This window comes from Vulpes vulpes, chromosome 14 (genome assembly GCF_048418805.1).
Source record: "Vulpes vulpes isolate BD-2025 chromosome 14, VulVul3, whole genome shotgun sequence".
In the NCBI taxonomy this organism is placed as follows: Eukaryota; Metazoa; Chordata; class Mammalia; order Carnivora; family Canidae; genus Vulpes; species Vulpes vulpes.
This window is the reverse complement of record NC_132793.1, coordinates 118,422,746-118,430,529: the sequence shown is the minus strand read 5'-3', so window position 1 is coordinate 118,430,529 and position 7,784 is coordinate 118,422,746. Positions and strand designations below refer to the sequence as shown.

At 37.5% G+C, this 7,784-nt stretch overlaps 1 pseudogene; it reads left to right on the top strand.

The window, feature by feature from the left end:
• Window positions 1-282: 282 nt before the first annotated feature.
• On the top strand, window positions 283-2,098 carry LOC112923261 (dnaJ homolog subfamily A member 1-like; annotated as a pseudogene).
• Window positions 2,099-7,784: the final 5,686 nt, after the last annotated feature.

Genomic DNA, 7,784 nt, shown 5'->3' with positions numbered 1-7,784 from the left:
AAACTGGTAAACTAGTAGATCTAAATACATTGTGCAAAATATAGCACAATGATACAAAGAGATGAAATAGAGGGTAATGAACATAAATAACAGAAGGAGAAGATAGGAAACAGAAGAGGAAATATTTATAACAAATATTATATATGAAGTAGAATAAGTGTTTTGCAATAAAATGAATAAGAATTTCTCAGAATTGGAACTTTCCAGAACGCTCGGTGAGACTCAGAGGAGCAGCGGCTTCCCGAGCTGCGCCCAGCAACGTGCTCCTTCCCGCTCCCCCACACCGGCTTCAGCCCTCTCACCGTCTGTAGAAAATGGTGAAAGAAACCACTTACTATGATGTTTTGGGGGTCAAACCCAATGCCACCCAGGAGGAACTGAAAAAGGCTTACAGAAAAGTGGCCTTGAAGTATCACCCTGATAAGAATCCAAATGAAGGAGAGAAGTTTAAACAGATTTCTCAAGCTTATGAAGTGCTCTCTGATGCAAAGAAAAGGGAATTATATACAAAGGAGGAGAACAGGCAATTAAAGAAGGTGGAGCTGGGGGTGGTTTTGGCTCCCCCATGGACGTCTTTGATTTGTTTTTTGGAGGAGGAGGCAGGATGCAGAGAGAACGGAGAGGTAAGAATGTTGTACACCAGCTCTCAGTAACCTTAGAAGATTTATATAATGGTGCAACAAGAAAACTAGCTCTGCAAAAGAATGTGATTTACGATAAATGTGAAGGCCGAGGTGGTAAGAAAGGAGCAGTCCAATGTTGTCCCAATTGCCGAGGTACTGGAATGCAAATAAGAATTCATCAGATAGGGATCCCTGGGTGGCGCAGCGGTTTGGCGCCTGCCTTTGGCCCGGGGCGCGATCCTGGAGACCCAGGATCGAATCCCACGTCGGGCTCCCGGTGCATGGAGCCTGCTTCTCCCTCTGCCTGTGTCTCTGCCTCTCTCTCTATCTCTCTGTGACTATCATAAATAAATAAAAAATTTAAAAAAAAAAAAAGAATTCATCAGATAGGACCTGGAATGGTTCAGCAAATTCAATCTGTGTGCATGGAACGCCAGGGCCATGGGGAACGGATCAGTCCTAAAGATAGATGTAAAAGCTGCAACGGAAGGAAGATAGTTTGAGAGAAGAAGATTCTAGAAGTGCATATTGACAAAGGCATGAAAGATGGCCAGAAGATAACATTCCATGGTGAGGGAGACCGAGAACCAGGACTGGAACCAGGAGATATTATCATTGTTTTAGATCAGAAGGACCATGCTGTTTTTACTCCATGAGGAGATCTTTTCATGTGTATGGATATACAGCTGGTTGAAGCCCTGTGTGGCTTTCAAAAGCCAATATCTACTCTTGACAACCGAACCATCATCATCACCTCTCATCCAGGTCAGATGGTCAAGCATGGGGATATCAAGTGTGTGCTAAATGAAGGCATGTCAATTTATCATAGACCATATGAGAAAATCATCGAATTTAAGGTAAACTTCCCTGAGAATGGCTTTCTCTCTCCTGATAAACTTTCTTTGCTGGAAAAACTCCTACCTTTGCTGGAAAAAGGAAGGAAGTAGAAGAGACTGATGAAATGGACCAGGTAGAACTGGTGGACTTTGATCCCAATCAGGAAAGACGGCATCATTACAATGGGGAAGCCTATGAGGAAGATGAACATCATCCTAGGGGTGGTGTTCAGTGTCAGACCTCTTAATGGGGCCAGTGAATAACACTGCTGCTGGCATTTTATATGCAGTAGTGGATGAGTGAAGGACTATAATCATAGCTCACTACTTGCTATTGGTTTTGTTTTAATGTTCAACTATAGTAGTGTTTTAAAAGTTAAATGAAGAATAAACTCAAATATAAAAGCTCTGACTTTGCCCTGTATGTATGATGACATCAGTGTGCAAGATAAGTTTAATACTGTAAAAACTACTTTTAAAAAATCTCCCCTAGCGTTTGTTAGGCCATACCTTGTAATTGATTGCAGCTCTATGTATATGAAACAGTTCAGACTGAAATGCTAGGTGTATGTATTGACTTCAGCGTATGACCCTTAATTGTTAAGCTATGAAGTTAAAACTTGTATTTAATTGGCAATCAGACAAAGGATTTATTAATTTGTAGAGAAGTGTTGGTCTGTGGTTACGTTAAATAGGATTCATTGTGATGCCTCTGCATTTTATCGCCTCAACTGTTACTTGAAGATGGCATGCTAGGTAATTTGGCCTGTGGTATCAGTGATAGAAAGGATACCTCTCTAAAGAAGGGGTTTATCATATGCTGCTGCTTGAGGGCTTGCACTTGTAGGATTGCATTCCCTTCTGCTGTGCCAGACAGCATATATATTTTATATATATATTATATAAAATCAGTCCTGGTTACACTTTTTTTTCCTTCTCTTTGGACCATGATAAACTTCAGAGTAGTGACTTCAGGAGCAGGGTAACTTAGAGTGAAGAGACATTTACGTGGAGAAGTTAATTTGCATGTATGAGATAGGAAGGTGTCTTCTAAGTATGCGACAGGCTTACTTTAAACCATTTAACTTATGCTCCGAAGTAACTGTAATTTCATGTTGGTAGTATAGAAAATTATGATGAATAGCTTTAATTGTATGTTTAAAAGTCATGTTCACAAGCTTAAATCTGGGGATCCCTGGGTGGCGCAGCGGTTTGGCGCCTGCCTTTGGCCCAGGGCGCGATCCTGGAGACCCGGGATCGAATCCCACGTCAGGCTCCCGGTGCATGGAGCCTGCTTCTCCCTCTGCCTGTGTCTCTGCCTCTCTCTCTCTCTCTGTGACTATCATAAAATAAATAAAAATTAAAAAAAAAAACCACAAGCTTAAATCTGGAATCAGAATTAAGCAATTGAAATCTATGAATGTCTCCTTAATATACTGATTACAAAGCAAAAAAAAAAAAAAAAGAATTTCTCAGAAGTGATGTAAGACACAAACTCTCAGATCCAGGAAACACAAGAGATTATAGGTAAGATAATACATTGAAAAGAGAAAGAAAGAAATTTCTGTTTCTAGGAACATTATAATGAAATTGCAGAATATAGAAAGGGAAATAAAGAGAAAAGAGTGGGGAAGAAAGGAAAAGAGGAGAGATCCTAAATCATCAAGAGAAAAAGGACAAGTTATTTATGAAGGAATGAAATCTAGACTGATAATAGATTTCTGAACAGCAACAAGAGACAAGATAAGAAAAAAACAACTCAATCAGGATTCCCATCCTAAGTGAAATACTCTTCAAAATGAGGTGATATAATGACATTTTCAGACACACAAAAACTGAGAGTTTACTACAAACATGCATACACTCATTACTGGAAATTTTAAATAGTAAATTTCAGGAAAAAAGGAAAATAATCCCAGTAAACCTATATGAAATATCAGAAACAATGGTAAATGTGTAACAAATGTAAACAATTACTGCTTCTATAAAACTATTACAATAATGTATAATTTGAAGATTAAAAACAAAATCAAACACAACCATAAAACTAAACATATCATTAAAATACTAAAAAGTATCTTTAAAAAGTGACATAAGACAGGGATAGGGCCATCAGAGTTAGAGGTTCCTGAGCCCCTTCTATTCAATAATAATACAGGTGGAGATCACTATTGGGAGGCTATTATTCAGCCTTACTGCAGTCTGTACTCTGGCCTACAAAGATATAGATCCATCTCACATGCAAAACATATTCACCTGATCCAAAGTTCCCCAAAAGTTTCAACCTTTTAAAGCATCCATTAAGTTAAATATCCATTTTAAGATCAGCCGATTAGCAATTTTTTAGTTCCATATGCCATCTTAATCGCTCCTTGCCATGTTATGTAACATAGTCACAGGTTCTAAGAATTAAAACATGGAAATCTTTAGAGGGCCATTATTCCAGCTGGCCTGGGGAGAATTTCCAAGAAGTGGCATAGGAAGGGATAACCCAGGTGGAGTCCAGTGGTCATCATGGGTGGATTAAGCTGAGAGTCCAGGATGGCTAAAGCAGAGTTCACAGAGAACAGCACCAAAGAGGAGGGAGCTGCATGAAGTGAGAAACCTGGAGATCAACAATCTTTACTAAAACATGGGTCTGCACATGCATTTAAGGAAATTATCTGAGGCTATGGAAGAACTACCAGAAAGGATTAAAAGGGAAAATTGCTAGGACTCACACAAGCCCAGGAAAAGCCCCTCTTCCCATCAGCCAGATGACAAACCTTATAATTCATGGAATACCAGGTAGAGTATTTTAAAACTTTGGCTTTAGTACTGGGGAGAAATTTGCCTTAAACTAAATGGTGCTTTGGTCCTGCCTAATAAAGCTTAAAAGTTGTACTTAACATACTTAAACTATTTCCAAGTAACTTAGTTGCACCTCAGAAGAAAGCTCCAAAATATTTATAGCAATATAAAAATATCCAGCACTCAACAAGGTAAAACCACAACATCTGGAGTCAAATATAAAATCACCAGATATGTAAAGAAATAAGAAAATATAACACGTAATGAAGAGAAAAATCAATCTGTATAAACAGACCCATAAATGGCATGGATGATAACATTAGTACATCAAAACTGTTATTGTAACTGTGTTCTATACATTCAAAACTCTAGATGAAGGATTGAGCATGTGAAGAAGCAACATAAAATATATTTTAAAAGATCCAAACTGAACTTTCAGGGATGAAAACTAATGTCTGAGATAAAAAATATACTGAATATAATTAATGGCAGATTTGATATTGCAGAAGAAAAAATTAGGGAAACCTAAGACATAAAAAAGAACTATTCAAAGTGACACACAGAGAGAAAAAAACTTAAAAATAAGTAGACATGTAATTGGAGTCATGAAGAAAGAAGAGAAAAAAATGGGAAGAGAAATCATTTGGAGAAATATTGGCCAAAAGTTTATTAAAAACTATAAACCAAAAAAAAAAAAAACCAAAAAACCATAAACCCATAAATCCTAAAAGCTCAACACAGCCCAAATATAAGAAACCTGAAAAAAAAAAATAACAGAAAACAACATCATGACCTGATCTGCTTCAAACCAGTGATAAAGAGAAAACATTAAAAGGCAGGTAGGCGGCGGGGGCGGAGCGGGGGGGATCCCTGATGGCTCAAAGGTTTAGTGCCTGCCTTCTGTGCAGGGCCTAGTCCTGGAGTCCTGGGATCGAGTCCCACATCAGGCCCCCTGCATGGAGCCTGCTTTTCCCTCTGCTTGTGTCTCTGTCTCTCTCTCTCTCTGTGTATCTCATAAATAAATAAATAAAAATCTTTTTTAAAAAAAGCTGCTAGAGATAAGAACACAAGTCATGCACAAAAGACACAAAATAAGGATGGTAGACTACTAGTTAGAAATAAGGAAGACAGTGCAGCAAGATGCACATGCCCCCAAAGAATTATACCTAATAAGTCAACAAAAGAGATTAAATGAATTATTAAAAACACTCTTCAGTCTAAAACAAGCAGAAAGAGAAGACAATAAGAAGTATGAATAAATGGGACAAATAGAAAATAAACAGTAAGTTTTTAAAAAAGATTTTATTTATTTATTCATGAGAGACAGAGAGAGAGAGAGAGAGAGAGAAGCAGAGACACAGGCAGAGGGAGAAGCAGGCTCCATGCAGGGATCCCGACTTGGGACTCGATCCCAGGTCTCCAGGATCAGGCCCTGGGCTGAAGGTGGCGCCGCCTGGGCTGCCCAGAAAATAAATAGCAAGTTAAGAGGTGCCTGGGGGGCTCAGTTGTTTAAGTGTCTGACTCTGGATTTCAGCTCAGGTCATGATCTCAGGGTCATGAGATCAAGAGCCACATCAGGCTTCACATTCAGCCTCAGAATATTCTCTCTCTCTCTCCCTCTGCCCCCACCCCTGCTTGTGTGCATTCTTGCTCTCTCTCTCTCTCAAAAAATAAAAAATAAAAAATAAATAGCGAGTTAGTTAAAACCAATAATATCAACAAACAAATGAAATGTCAAATACTCTAAATACATCAATTAAGAGACACAATTTGTCCAAACAGAAAAATAAAAGTAAGATCTAACTTTATGCTGCCACCAAAACAGAAGAAACCTAACTCCTGCTCCAATAAAACAAACCTCTAAATATAAAGACACCAATAGGGTTAAAAGTAAAAAATGTTTAAAAAGGAAAGAGGAAAAGATATACCATGTCAACACTAATCAAAAGAAAGCTGGAATGACTATATTAATATCAGACAAAGTAAATTTCAGAGTAAGGAATATTACCAAGAACAAAGAGTGATTTCATAATGATAAAGGAGTCAATTTATCAAGAGAACATAATAATTCTAAGCATGTATGCACTCATAATAACAGTTTCATAACACATTAAGCAAAAATTGACAAAACTGAAAGACCAAATACAGAAATTCAACAACTACAGTTGGATCTCTGTCTCCACGATTGATAGAAAAAGTAAGCAGAAAATTCATATCAATTACCTGAACCACGCTACCACCCAGCTCAACTCCGTTGACTTTTAGAGAACATTCTATTTAATAACAGCAGAACACATATTATTTTTTAAGTACACATAAAACATTTACCAAGGTAATCCATATTTTGGCCATAAGTTAAGTTTCAATAAATTTAAAAACATTCACAACACATAAAGTATATTCTCTGATCATAACAAAATTAAGTTAGGAATCAATAACAGAAAGATATCTGAAAAATCCTCAAATATTTGGGAACTAAGTAATGCACTGCTAAGATACACAAGGGTAGAAGAAGAAATCAAAAGAGAAATTTTAAATATTTTGAACTGAATAAAAATGAAAGCACAACATAGCAAAAGTTCTGCAACAATACTGAAGCAATATTAAGCACAAAATGCCTATATTTAAAAAGAGTGAGTTCTCAAACCAATAACCTCACCTAACTTCTACCTTAAGAAGCTAGAAAAAAAGAGAATAAATAAAATCAAAGTTGGTAGAAGAAAGGAAATAATAAGGATCACAGTGAAATAACTGAAATAAAAATAGAAAGTTGGTTCTTGGGATCCCTGGGTGGCGCAGCGGTTTGGCGCCTGCCTTTGGCCCAGGGCGCGATCCTGGAGACCCGGGATCGAATCCCACATCAGGCTCCTGGTGCATGGAGCGTGCTTCTACCTCCGCCTGTGTCTCTGCCTCTCTCTCTCTCTCTGTGACTATCATAAAAAAAAAAAAAAAAAAAAAAAAAGAAAGTTGGTTCTTGGAGAAGTTCAATGACAAAAGTTGATAAACTCCTAACCAGATGGACCAAGCAATGAAAGATAAATACACACAAAAATTACCAGCATTAGAAATGAGAGAGGCAATATCACTACAGATTCTACAGATATTAAAAAAGAGAATAAGTAAATATCATAAATAATTTTATGCCAATGAATTCAACAACTTAGATAAAATGAACATATTCCTTGAAAGACACAAGCTAATCAGCTCTCTTAAAAATAAATAGATGAAAAAAATAATAGATGACTTGCATAGCCTTATATCTATTAAAGAAATTGAACCTGTAACTTAGAAACCTTTCCACAGGGCTGTTGGGTGGCTGTTGCTTAAGTGCCTGCCTTTAGCTCAGGTCAAGATTCCAGGGTCTTGGGATCTAGCCCCACATCAGACTCCCTGCTTAGCGATGTGCCTGCTTCTCCTCCTCATGCTCCTTCTCTTGATCTCTCTCTCTCAAAAAATAATAATAATAAATAAATAAAACCTTGAAAAAAACTCTTCCTACAAAGAAAATTCCATGCCTAAAGGGCCTCACTGGTGA